Source organism: Geotrypetes seraphini, chromosome 14, assembly GCF_902459505.1.
Source record: "Geotrypetes seraphini chromosome 14, aGeoSer1.1, whole genome shotgun sequence".
Lineage (NCBI taxonomy): Eukaryota > Metazoa > Chordata > Amphibia > Gymnophiona > Dermophiidae > Geotrypetes > Geotrypetes seraphini.
In genome coordinates, this window is record NC_047097.1 from 75,282,169 (window position 1) to 75,294,957 (window position 12,789).

General features: G+C 50.1%; 1 protein-coding gene across 6 annotated transcripts in view; it reads right to left on the minus strand.

Annotated features, from left to right (window-relative positions):
- The window catches only part of UACA (uveal autoantigen with coiled-coil domains and ankyrin repeats), a 116,615-nt gene that overhangs the window by 51,650 nt on the left and 52,176 nt on the right, over nt 1–12,789 (minus strand). The window lies entirely within an intron of this gene.

The window sequence follows — 12,789 nt, forward strand, 5'->3', positions numbered from 1 at the left end:
AGAACTTAGTAAAAGTGTGAAGAGTAGCCCAAGTAGCAGCTCTGCAGATGTCATCACACAAAATGGCCCGAGATTCCTCCCAGGATGTCGCTACATCTCTAGTGGAATGTGTTGCCAGGAAAAGAGGCGGCTGTTTCCCGGTGGAAATGCAGGAGGAGGAAATTGCCATCTGGATACATCTGGCAATGGTCGCCTTGGATGCTGGCCTGCCCAGTCTTGAGTCTTGGTCAGTATAAAAAGATGATCTGAAAGCCTGGAGGCATTAATCCGCTCCAGGTAGAGGAGCAGGGCCTGGCACACATCCAGCTTGTGCAAAAGTTTGTCCTGCATGGCAGAGCCTGTAAGCTGAAAGGCAAGCAAACGGAGTTCCTGATCGATATAAAAGGCAGAAACCACCTTTGGAAGAAAAAGAATGGTGCACAAACTCTCACGACTCCCTGAAATGGAGAAACAGCTCCCTGCAGGAGAGGGCCTGCAATTCTGAGATCTGTCTTACCAAGACTACAGCTATCAGAAACACTTTACATCAGGTCTAGCAGAGAAGCTTCTGAAAGAAGCTCATAGCCAACACATGGATGGAGGGGATAACAAGCAAATCTAACACAGGCCAAGCCCTTCAAGACCACATTAAGGTCCCAAGATGGGAACAGTCTGTGCAATGGGGGTATTAACCTAAGAGCCCCTTTCAAAAAACAAGTGACATCTGGGTGAGAGGCCACTCCAAGACCGAAAGCATGAGATACCAGCTATCTGCATTCTGAGGGACAACACTGCAAGTCTCTTTTCGAGGCCAGTTTGCAGAAGGCAAGGATCACTGGAATGGGAGCTTTCTCTGGTTCCACTTGTTCATTGGCACACCATGACTAGAAGGCCTGCCAGGTCTTAGCATAAGCTGCAACCATCACCAGCTTCTTGGACTTGAGAAAAATCATAACCACAACTTCCAAATAGCCCTTCCGAATCAAGGCCGCGTGCTCAAGAGCCATGCCATAAGACCAAAGCGTTCCAGCTTCTCCATCAGAACTGGGACTTGACTAAGAAGGCCCTGAGGAATAGGCAACTTCATGGCTTTGTCTCTCTATAGATGCACATGGACTGCATACCAAGGTCTTCGGGGCCAGTCCAGCACCACAAGGAGCACCGGACCCTGATGGATGGCTACCCTGTGGATGATCTGACCCACCATGGCCCAAGGTGGAAACACAGAGAAGCAGATTTCTGGGCCAATATTGAACCAGGGCAATCAGCCCCGCGACTGAAGAAGGCTGCTTTAGCATTCTTAGCCATAGCCATGAGATTCATGCCTTGGTTGCCCCAAGTCTAGACTATGAAAGAAAATACCTTTTGAGACACAGCCCATTCTTCAGGATCCAAAGTCTTCCAGCTGAGAAAGTTGGCCTGGATGTTCTCCATTCCTGGCTCATGGGCCGTGAGGGAAGACTCTTGTTTTATATACAGCGGAAGAGTGTTCCAAAGTGAGGACGCCATGACTGAGAAGATGGATTTTCTGGTGGTGTTGTAGAAGATTTCTCAGATGGAAGGAATAACAAGCAAATCTTCATAATTTGAGCGTAGTGTACGGATTGAAGCGTAGGGGATTAAATGTTTGTCATCGTCAAATGTCCTTATGTCCTTAATGTTCACTTCCCCTTTGCTCTTTTATTAATTTTACCATCTATAAGCATAATTTTACTTCTATTTTATCTTTTATTGTAAACCGGCTAGATACCCGTTGATGGTCGGTATATTAAAAATCAATAAACTTTTCCAAGTATCCATTAAAATTTTATTTTCCCTATATCTCCTAGGCATGTTAATACTTGGAACATGAACTAAATTCAAAGGAAACAAAAGGCGCCATTCCAAATACAACCAATCTAGTGCATTATCTATGAGTTCTGGGAGGATCCAATACATACCCTGGCGTAAAATATAGGCTTGATGGTACCTATAAAAATTTGGAAAATTTACCCCGCCCTCCTCAATTGACCTTTGCAAGGACACTAAAGCAATTCTAGGCATTTTACCGAGCCAAAGAAATTTCATAAGAATACCATTAAGCTTTTTATAAAAGGACCCCTTAAAATAAATCGGTATCATACTCATTTCGTAACAAACCACAGGCAAAATCATCATTTTAATAGTTTGAACTCTCCCCCACCAAGAAAGATGTACCAGCAATTTAACACCTATCCCAATTAATAAGTCAACTAATCAATCCTTATGGATAAACTCCAAGATTAAAATCGGCGGAGCCCAAGTCCTTTGGAAGAACTGGATTATTGCAGGCATTCGAACTCTGAATGATGTTATTTCGGATGGTAAACTGCTTGAATTTTCACAACTGCAACATAGATTTGGTCTTAGTAAAACACAAAGTTTTAAATGGTTGCAGTTGAAGCAGGCTATTCAAGTAGGGTTCCCTGAATGGAAGACTTTGAACAGTCAATATAGTCTGGAGTTCCTATGCTTCCAAGCAGACTTCCTAGGACATCAAGCCGCATTGTGGTATAAATTATTATCTGGATACTTGAATAAAAAAACAAAGAATGGTCTGAGAGACATTTGGAGCATTGAGATCAAGCATCAATTTTCTGCATCTCAATGGCCACAAATTTGGTCTTGGAGAATGAGATGTACAGTGACAGCATCTATGAGACAAACTTGGTTCTTTTTGTTACATAGAGTGTTTTGGACCCCTGTTCGTTTACAAAAACTAGATAGTTCTAAATCCAATAAATGCTGGCACTGTAATCTGGAACCTGGGACATTAGATCATCCACTTTATTATTGTCCCTATATTAAGATATTTTGGAATTCAATCTGGTCTCAAGTAAATTCATTATTGGAAAATCATGTTGCACTTTCTTACAATACAGTGTTATTTGACATGATGATGAGAAAAAAGAGTCAAATATCAACAAGCTTTTATTAGTTATGACAGGGGTTGCCATCCAACATATAACCAATAATTGCAAAAATCACAGAAACCTTAGTTACACATTTTGGTGGAATTCATTATGTCATATATTTAAAATGGAACGAGCAATAGCAGTACAAAGAGGGACATATACTAACTTTATAAAAATATGGGGGCCATTGGCAAAATATTGTGATGAATAGTCATTGATTCTTCTCTTTTCCTTTTCTTTTTAGCACACAAAAGGGGGGAAGGAGTTGGGAATAATTTTATATAATATTTTATAATATGCTTTATAATATGTGTATATTCCTATTGAAAATATGATAAAGGATGGGTGGTTGGGGGGGATTATTGCATCACTAGATTTTTATGTGGTAGATATTAATGTGCTATTGTGGAATAATTTGTATAATATATTCTTTTGTGCACTTGCTGTTCAATTTGAAAATGAATAAAGAATTAAAAAAAAAAAAAATCAATAAACTTGAAACTTGGAGTTTGGTATTGTTTGATTTTATAGGTGAGAAGGAGAAATTAGGTTCTTACCTGCTAATTTACTTTCTTTTAGCTTCTCCAGACCAGTAGAGGTTAACTTTACGATTGGGTATATATCTAATCATGACCAGCAGGTGGAGACTGAAAACAAAACTTTGGGACAGTATATCCTAGCCCCTCCTCTCTATTTCCCTCAGTCTGCCGAATAGCCAAGCAGAACCAAGAACTGGAAAACAACAGAGAGAAAAAACAATACTCCGAAAGGAGTAACAAATAACATACCCAAAAATGCTGTTGGAAAATGCAGAGGAGAAATTCCCGAAGGAAGAAGGTCCCCACAGCTCGCCAGCTAAGCCAGCCGAGCCACAGCCGCTGTTCTTCAATACTCCCCGGCCCTAGAAAAATACTAGAACCCGCAGCAAAAACCAAAAACTGCCCGCGCAACAGCCCCAACAACAACAACAACAGACAGGGTGGGGACCTCTACTGGTCTGGAGAAGCTAAAAGAAAGTAAATTAGCAGGTAAGAACCTAATTTCTCCTTCTTTAGCACTCTCCAGACCAGTAGAGGTTAACTTTACGATTGGGACGTACCAAAGCAGTCCCCTCACGGGCGGGACCCCCGAAGGGCCGATACCAGTACACGTTCACCGAACACCGCGTCCCGACGCGCCTGAACATCTACCCGATAATGCCGAACAAAAGAATGCAAGGAGGACCAAACCGCAGCCTTACAAATATCCACCGGAGGCACAAGCGACGACTCAGCCCAAGAAGCCGCCTGACCCCTAGTGGAATGAGCCTTGAGAAACTCCGGAACCGGCTTCTGACTCAGAAGATAAGCGGAAGCAATCATCTCCTTGATCCAGCGCGCAATAGTAGCCTTAGAAGCGCCAGCCCCCCGCCGAGGACCCGCCAGAAGCACAAAGAGATGATCGGAGCTCCGAAACTCCCGGGTCCGCTGCACATAAGCATGGAGGACCCGACCGACATCCAACTTGCGCAGCTGTCGTTGCTCAGAAGAACCCTCCCGACTACCCAAGACCGGGAGGACCACCGATTGATTGACATGAAAAGGAGAAACAACCTTCGGCAGAAAGGAAGGAACAGGCCGCAAAACAACCCGCTCCTTCGAAAACTCCAGGAAGGGAGCCCTACAAGAAAAAGCCTGTAGCTCCGACACCCGTCTAGCGGAAGTAATGGCCACCAAAAAGACCGACTTCAGCGTAAGGTCCTTCAACGAACAGCCATCCAACGGCTCGAAAGGAGGGCGCACTAGAACAGAGAGAACCAGATTGAGATCCCAAGAGGGAACCGAGGGCCTTATGGGAGGCCTGAGCTACTTGGCCGCCCTAAGAAAGCGAATCACATCAGGAATGGCTGACAAACGCTGACCTGTCACCAGCCCCCGAAAAGCCGACAGGGCCGCCAGATGAACCCGAAGAGAAGACCAGGCCAGGCCCCTATCCAGGCCATCCTGCAAAAACTCTAGAATGTTAGGTAGAGAAGCGCGAAAGGAGACCACTCCCCGCGCTCGGCACCATTCCTCAAAAAGACGCCAAACCCGTACATAAGCCCGAGAGGTAGAAAGCCTCCGGGACCCCAAAAGTGTAGAGATCACCTTGTCGGAATATCCCTTCTTACTCAGGCGGCCCCTTTCAAGAGCCAAGCCGTAAGACAAAAGGGGGACGGGTCGAACATGGGAATGGGACCCTGCGTCAGAAGATCGCACCCGAGAGGCAGAGGAAGAGGATCCGCCACCAGATGCCTCACCAGATCCGCATACCACGGACGACGAGGCCAATCCGGAGCCACCAAAACCACCAGCCCCGGATGGCGAACAACGCGAAGCAGTACTCTGCCCACTAATGGCCAAGGAGGGAACACATACAACAGCCCCTCCGTTGGCCACGGTTGGACCAGAGCATCCAGACCCTCGGCCAGACCGTCCCTGCGACGACTGAAGAAGCGGGGTACTTTGGCGTTGCCACTTGTAGCCAACAGATCCATCAGGGGCTGCCCCCAAGCACGCACTAGCAACTGAAACGCCTCGGCGCCGAGACACCACTCTCCCGGATCCAAGAAGTGACGACTGAGGAAGTCCGCCTGAACGTTTTCTACCCCGGCAATGTGAGAGGCCGAGAGGTCCAGAAGATGCGACTCCGCCCAAACCATGAGCCGAGCCGCCTCCTGCGCCACCAGAGTGCTCTTGGTGCCCCCCTGACGATTGACATAAGCCACCGCCGTGGCATTGTCCGACAGGACTCTGACCGACTTGCCCAACAAAAGGGAGTGGAAAGCCAACAGCGCCAGCCGGACCGCCCTGGTCTCCAACACGTTGATCGACCAGGAGGCCTCCTCCGTGGACCAGGTTCCCTGAGCTGAGTGACCCAGGCACTGGGCCCCCCAACCCAGGAGACTCGCATCCGTAAGGAGCACCGTCCACTGCGGAAGATCCAGACCCACCCCCTGAACTAGGTGAGGGGTCCGGAGCCACCAACGCAGACTGCAGCGCGCCAAGCCTCGCAGGGGAACCGGAACATCCATCCCGTGCCTCTGGGGAGACCACCTCCGGAGCAGAGCATACTGGAGAGGACGCATGTGGGCCCGCGCCCACCTCACCACGTCCAGGGACGCCGCCATCGACCCCAGGACCTGGAGGAAATCTCGCGCCCGAGGACACCGGGACGCCAAAAGCAGGCGAATCTGAGACTGCAATTTGCTCACCCGGGCCTCTGGGAGGAAGACCTTCCCCAAGGAGGTGTCGAACAGCACCCCGAGGTACTCCAGACGCTGAGCCGGAACCAACCGACTCTTGGAAAGGTTGACCACCCAGCCCAGCGACCGGAGAAACTCCACCACCCGAGCCGTAACCCGGGAGCTTTCCTGCAACGACTTGGCCCGAATTAACCAGTCGTCCAGGTAGGGGTGTACCAGGATGCCCTCCGACCGCAAGGCTGCCGCGACGACCACCATCACCTTGGTGAACGTCCGGGGAGCCGTGGCCAGCCCAAAGGGAAGCGCACAGAACTGATAGTGCCGACCCAAGATCGCAAAGCGCAGGAAACGCTGATGAGAGGCCCGAATAGGAACATGCAAGTAGGCCTCCGTCAGATCGAGAGAAGTGAGAAACTCCCCCGGCTGAACCGCCAGAATGACCGACCGCAGCGTTTCCATACGGAAAGAGGGAACCTTGAGAGCCCTGTTGACCCCTTTCAAATCGAGGATGGGCCGAAAAGTCCCCTCCTTCTTGGGCACCACAAAGTAAATGGAGTACCTGCCCGTGCCCCACTCCGGGGGGGGCACCGGAACTACTGCCCTGAGATCTAGCAAGCGCTGAAGGGTCTGGCGAAACGCCAGCGTCTTCCCAGGAGTCTGACATGGAGAAGCGAGGAAAAAATCCGGCAGAGAGCGGGCGAACTCCAGGGCATAACCGTCCCGCACCACCTCCAGGACCCACTGATCGGACGTGATCTCGGCCCATTTGGGAAAAAAGTCGCGCAGCCGGGCCCCCACCGGAACCAAGGGGGGCGCCGGCAAGGCGTCATTGTGCAGGACGGGAAGCGGGGGAACCGGCGGAGGGATTCCCTGCCCCCCGACGGGCCCCCCGAAAGGGCTGCATGCGCTGGAAGAACCGACCCCGGGAAAACCCCGGAGACTGGAAAGAAGCAGCCCCACGCCCAGGGCGATACTTGCGAAATTCCCGCAAACGCCCCCGGGCCGCACCACCCCGAGACGCCGGGCGGGCACGGTCCTCCGGCAAACGGGGAACTTTCGAGTCCGACAGAGTCTGAATCAACTTATCCAAGTCCTCTCCAAATAAAAACGACCCCCGAAAGGGAAATTTAGTAAGCTTAGCTTTGGACGCAGCATCCGCCGCCCAAGCGCGCAGCCACAACACACGCCTTGCGGCCACGCCAAAAGCCATGGACTTAGCCGAGATCCGCACCAAGTCATACAGAGCATCCGAGAGGAATGAGGCAGCCATCTCAATCTTCGCTACCTCCTGATCCACCAGAGACCAGTCGTCAGACTCTCGATCCAAGACCCGCTCCGCCCACCGAAACACGGCGCGAGCGACCAGTCCCCCACAAATAGCCGCCTGGACCCCAAAGGCAGAGACTTGAAAATTTTGCTTAAGGATGGTCTCCAATTTGCGCTCCTCAGAGTCCCGCAAGGCAGAACCGCCCTCAACAGGCACGGTATGCCGCTTGGAAATAGCCGAGACCACCGCATCCACGACTGGCGAAGCTAACGTAGCCCGATCCCCTTCAGGAATGGGATACAGGCGAGCCATGCTGCGCGCCAGCCGAAACGGCGTCTCCGGCGTTTTCCACTGCTCAAGAATAATATCCCGAATATCCTGATGCATAGGAAAAGAGCGGGAAACGGACCGGATCCCTCGTAACAGAGGGTCCCCCACACGCGGAGTCTCCGGCGGCGCGTCCTCAAAACGCAAAGCCGAAGAAACCTGTTGAATAAGGTCAGGCAGCTCATCTCTCTGAAAAAGGCGCACCACGGACGCCTCGTCACTGGAGAACGGGAAACCCGACAACCCGCCGCCAGCTTCCGTCCCCTCCAGAGGGTCCTGGAAATCCTCAGAAGGGTCCAGGTCCTCCTCCAGACCGACACGTTCCTCCGACCACAAATCCTCGTCCCACGACACCCGCGGACGCTTGGACAAGAGAGGCGGCGGAGGGGACGTCACGTCAGACGAGAGAGGCAAAGCCGCAGGGAGCGCGGAGGAAACCCCACCCCCCGAGACCCCCTGGGCGCAACCGGGACCCCCAGCCGCCTGAAAATAGGCTTTGCATAATGAAAAGAAAAAATCAGGGGAAAAACCCCCCGAGGGTCCCAAGGGACTCCCTGCCACAGCAGGGGACCCAGCAGAAACCTGCCCCTGCATAGTCAAAACAGGGGGAAGGTCACCTGAGGTGGAAGACAAAATGGAGGGGCCAGACAGAGAAGATGGCGGTTTTCCCGCCAAAAAAGCTCCCTCCATAGCCTGAAGCGGCTGAGAAACCTGAATAGTCTCAGCCGCTAAAGCAGGCAAGCCGGCATCAGCTGTCAAAAAATCAGCTGAGAGGGAATCCTTCGGGGAATCCCTCCGTGGGCGGTTGTGGAAGACCGGGCTTCCCCACTGCTCCAAGCCGACTCGCGAGGCACCATCGGCGGGGAGCTCTGGGCGCCTGCAGCCGCTGCCGACGGAGCTCCACCACCTCACCGACCCAAACCGCCGAGTTCAGGCCGGCCGCGAGTGCCTCGCGGCTGGACTAAAATTGTGGCCTACTCCCCCGGAGAAGGGCACAATTGCTCCATACGCGACCTAGCTATAAAAAAGTGCTGGTTACATGAAAAAATACAGTAAAATACAGTTTTCTTAAAGGGATACAACCCTCCAGACCAGCACTACCTCAGGATTTTTTTTTTTTTTTTCTTTTTCTACAGAACAGACTCCACAGGCTCTCGAAGCAATATGCCTTGCTTGATTTAGGGGGCAAGGCTTACTGCTGAGGCTCCTCTAAAAAAATATGGGGAGGTGGAGGAAGTGGGGGGAGGGACCCCGCTCGTGACCCGCCGGGTTTGACACCCCCGAGGTCGGACGAACCCCCAAACAGAGTCCGTCCAAGCTCCGTCCGGCTAAAAACAGGGACAATAAACCCCTAAACAAATTCCAACAGCCCTACCAAGGGAGATGGGTACAGATCACTCAACACCTGCTGGAGACTGAAAGAAGACTGAGGGAAATAGAGAGGAGGGGCTAGGATATACTGTCCCAAAGTTTTGTTTTCAGTCTCCACCTGCTGGTCATGATTAGATATATACCCAATCGTAAAGTTAACCTCTACTGGTCTGGAGAGTGCTAAAGAAGTAGAATTTTGATTGTGATGCAGTGAGGGATTGGAAGCCAGTGGGCATCACATAGAAGCTGAGTGACGTGGTCATATTTTTTTGCATGGTAGATAAGTTCCAGACGGTTGATGGATCACTTGCTCCGACAGAACCACTTGCCTTGGAGAGAGTGATCGCAGCAGAGGATCCCCCAGCCACTGAGGCTGGCACCGGTCATGAAGGTAGGTAACTCCGGTCCTCGAGAGCCTTATTCCAGTCGTGTTTTCAGGATTTCCCGAATAAATATGCATTGAAAGCAGTGCATGCAAATAGATCTCATGCATATTCATTGGGGAAATCCTGAAAACACGACTGGAATACGGCTCTCGAGGACCGGAGTTCTCTACCCCTGCATTAGTTGATCCCAAGAGGCAGGTCCCTCGCCAAGTTTATTTTTTAATTTATTTTAATTTATTCAATTTCCTATACCGTTCTCCCAGGAGAGCTCAGAATGGTTTACATGAATTTATTCAGGTACTCAAGCATTTTTCCCTGTCTGTCCCGGCGGGCTCACAATCTAGCTAATGTACCTGGGGCAATGGGGGGGGGGGATTAAGTGACTTGCCCAGGGTCACAAGGAGCAGCGTGGGTTTGAACCCACAACCCCAGGATGCTGAAGCTGTAGCTTTAATCATTGCACCACACTTCTCCCCTTGGAGCCACCAGCGCAAGCTGTGCTTCACCTTCACCATCCAGGAGAGTCGCATCTGCAGGGAGTGATGTTGCGGGGGGGCCCTAGACTAAAGGGAGTGCTGGAGAGAATGCATATGAGCCCACACCCAGGGCACCACTTCCAAGGAGGACGCCATCAAGCCCAGCATAAGAACATAAGATTTGCCGCTGCTGGTTCAGACCAGTGGTCCATCGTGCCCAGCAGTCCGCTCAAGTGGTGGCCCTTAGATCAAAGGCCAGTGCCCTATTTGAGTTTAGCCTTACCTGCGTATGTTCTGTTCCAGTAGGAACTTATCCAACCTTTTCTTGAATCCCTGAAGGGTGCTTTCACCCTATAACAGCCTCTGGAAGAGCGTTCCAGATTTCTACCACTCTCTGGGTGAAGAACTTCCTTATGTTTGTACGGAATCTTTTCCCTTCTAACTTTAGCGAGTGTCCTCTCATTCTCTTCACCTTGGAGAGAGTGAACAATCTCTCTACTAATCTTGAATGTTTCGATACTGCCAGGCTGTGGGGCTCAGAAAGGCCAGGATCATGAGGATCTGTGTCTGGAGCTTCTGTTTGCGTGGCTCAGGTAGAAAAATACACAATCTTTTTCTGTGTCAAAGAGGACTCTCAGATACTCCAAACACAGAGTCGGCTAAAGGTGACTATTCAGCCCAGGTCCGGTAAGAGGCTCACCACCTGCTGGACCACACACTCGCCAGTAAGGGGGCTCCGAATAGCCAACTGACCAGGTAAGAATGTACCTGGATCCCCATCTGGTAAAGGTATGCTGCTACAACCACGATCACCTTAGTAAAGATGTGGAAAGCTGTGACCAAACCAAAGGGGAGCGCTGCAGCATGTGAAATCTCAGTTATCTCAAGTTCAAGCTTCTTTATTTTTGATATACTGTCTAACAAAACAAGTGTCTAAACGGTGTGCAATATAAAAAGATTGTAAAAAACAATTAAATAGGTAAATAAAAGCAATATTTTATCAAATATTAAAAATACTAGATGAATTTAGGGGATGTGAAGATATGCCTCTGTCAAATCCAGAGGCAAGGAATTCTCCCAGAGCCACCACCGTAATGACGGAGCAAATCATTTCCATGTGAAAGTGCGATACTTTCAGCGTCTTGTTTACTAATTTCAAATCCAGAATGGGCCTCCAATCTTCATAGTGCCCAAGAAAAGCATAGAAGTATATAGTATCTACTTGAGCCTGATTCTTCTTTGGGAACTGGTTCTATGGCACAAATGTCATTGCACTGTTGCGGACTCTGGCCTGCTTCTCTGGCCATCCAGTTGGGGGGGTGTTGAGGAACAGATCTGGAGGGGGGCCAATAAAACCTGATCCTATGCCCCTCCCTGATAAATGTCCAGCACCCAACGGTCTGGACATTTGTCCTTGATTGCTAACAGCCACCCTCCAATATGAGGAGGATCAGTCATGCTGGCATCATTGCTGCTTCTTGGGGGCCAAGCCACCATGGGAACCCGTGGATTGCTGGCACCGATAACTTCCAAACCTCTGTCTGGATCCCTGAAAGGGCCTCTGAGAGGAGTAGCTGGAAAAAAAATTGGCGAGATCTCCTGGAAGCACAAAAATTGCTTCCATTGCCTACAGGAGGATGGTGGTTTCTACTATGCGGGAGGGATTTGAGGTGGTGATGCACCATACTGGTCATGCAATCATCTAGCCCTTTGTGAAAAAGCATCTGTGCTTTGAATGGGTAATCTGCTGAGAGCGGCTTTGGAGGCTGAGTTGCCTGCCTACTGTCTGATCCAGATCATCCAGTAGACCAAAATGGAGTAAGCTGAAACCTTACCCAGGACTCCAATGATATAAAGAGCATCAGCCACATAATTCACACCCTCCATAAACATGTGGGAACAGGAGTCCCCAAGCTCCGAGGAACTAGTCCGTAGCCTGATATGGCAGGCATGCACCACTAAGAAGGCAGTTGCTGCAGATTTGATACCCAAAGCCAGTGCTTCAAACTGCATTCGCTCTATGGTCCTGTGCGTCCTTCAGCATCACTCCACTTGGGAGAAGGATCCCTCTTAGGTAGAATAGGTGTGCCCATAGCTAGCATAGCGATTCCTGGTTCCATTAAATAGGCTTTGTATAAAAAGCTAACAAAATCCAAGAAGCCTTGCATCAGAGGACCTGCGGCTCCTTGCATAACTCCAGACTGGGAGATACATTTTCCGCCACAACACACTTGCATTTCGACCCATCACTGCTCGGTTCATCTGAGCAGGATATCTTTCACTTAGACTGGTTTATCTGGGATTTTGTGGGTTCCAAGGCAACAGACACAGGATCTGGGACTAGAAAGGCCTGGGGCATCCATCAGAGGCAGTCACTTGTCAAAATCAGCAGTTTTGAAGAAAAAAGGATCTTAAAATCAGATTGCTAATCCAAGATGGCCATCGTAAAAACCAAAAATCGTGCCAAAAACAGGTCATTGGAGCTACATGCAAAAATAAAAAATAGCAATTTCAGGGTTTTAGAGGAGGGGGGACCTGTGTACTAACAACCCCAGACACCACAAAAACTCCAGTTTTCAGATCTCCTCCCCATCCCCTGATGTTCCCCATAGGGAATAATGGGAGTACTAACTGACTTCAGGTACCTGTTTGCTTGAAATCAGCTTGGCTGAAAGGAAAGGATATATGCCTCAGAAATTGTACAGGTTCTCAACTGTCTAAGAAAATATTCTGGCTGCCGGCCGAATGGACCACAAGCACCGACTCCCTCCGTGAAGGGGGGGGGAGAAATTACACAGCCGGCTCCCTGATACCCCTAGGGTTCTTA